Here is a 956-nt window from a genome sequence, read left to right on the forward strand (position 1 = left end):
TTTCCTCTTAAATATTATGATATATTTACTGTTCTAAAAAATGCCATTTTTAAACATTCTATTTAATTCATTGGTGTTAATAAAAAAATATTCTGGAGGTAGGTCCATCTGATGTAAAAATTTATAAATGCTTCAATGGTTCTTTGTGTTTTCCACAAACATTGCTGATGGATTTTTGTCTTAATTTTAAGCTTTTTAAGGGCAAGAATTATGAAATATGTCGCTTTGTATTCCCACAGCACATAACTATTATCCAGGTAGCAAGTGTATAGCCTACACACAAAGTCACCTTTGCCGTTTTTCTACTAGTTGTGGTGTGGTGGGTTGGCCTTATCTGTTAGTCTCACACTCACATATCTCAAGGAGTCAAGGATTATACTTTTTCATTGTTTCTAAATCATATTTAAAGTTTTATTCTAAATGATGCATATAAAGGTGCTTATTAAAGTGCCATTGTGGATTTAATCGTGGATACACTGCTAAAAATCACTTAATGTATGAACAGCTCCCATCACCCACACATATCATATAAAACAGAGCAGTATTTTGCACTTGCTTCAACAGCATCGTCTGAGAAGCAGTTCTCATTCCCATCCTTTTCTATCAGAATTTCAACTTTATCTCATTCAGCTGCTGAATTGTTAAACAGAATGCCACTCTGTCTTTGTATTTCTGAAACTATATGTCTTTATTGGAGACTGCACATCTTTAGGGCAGCTGCATGCTCACCAATGAGTTAAATCCAGAATATTCATTTATCCTCATATTATTTCCTTAACGTCCGTTATCCCCCTCTCCAAGGGAAACTTCCTTGCCCTGTTCTTCTATGTTGTTCCCATTGCAAGATGCTCCGTGGAAGAGAGCCAAGCGGTGGGCAGCGGCTGTGAATCCCCGATAACAAGCGCCTCACATTTCCCTGGCATTTCCATTTGCTAGTGCGCTGCAGCGACCGCACG

Source organism: Furipterus horrens, unplaced genomic scaffold (assembly GCF_987537825.1).
Source record: "Furipterus horrens unplaced genomic scaffold, mFurHor1.1.pri manual_scaffold_17, whole genome shotgun sequence".
Lineage (NCBI taxonomy): Eukaryota > Metazoa > Chordata > Mammalia > Chiroptera > Furipteridae > Furipterus > Furipterus horrens.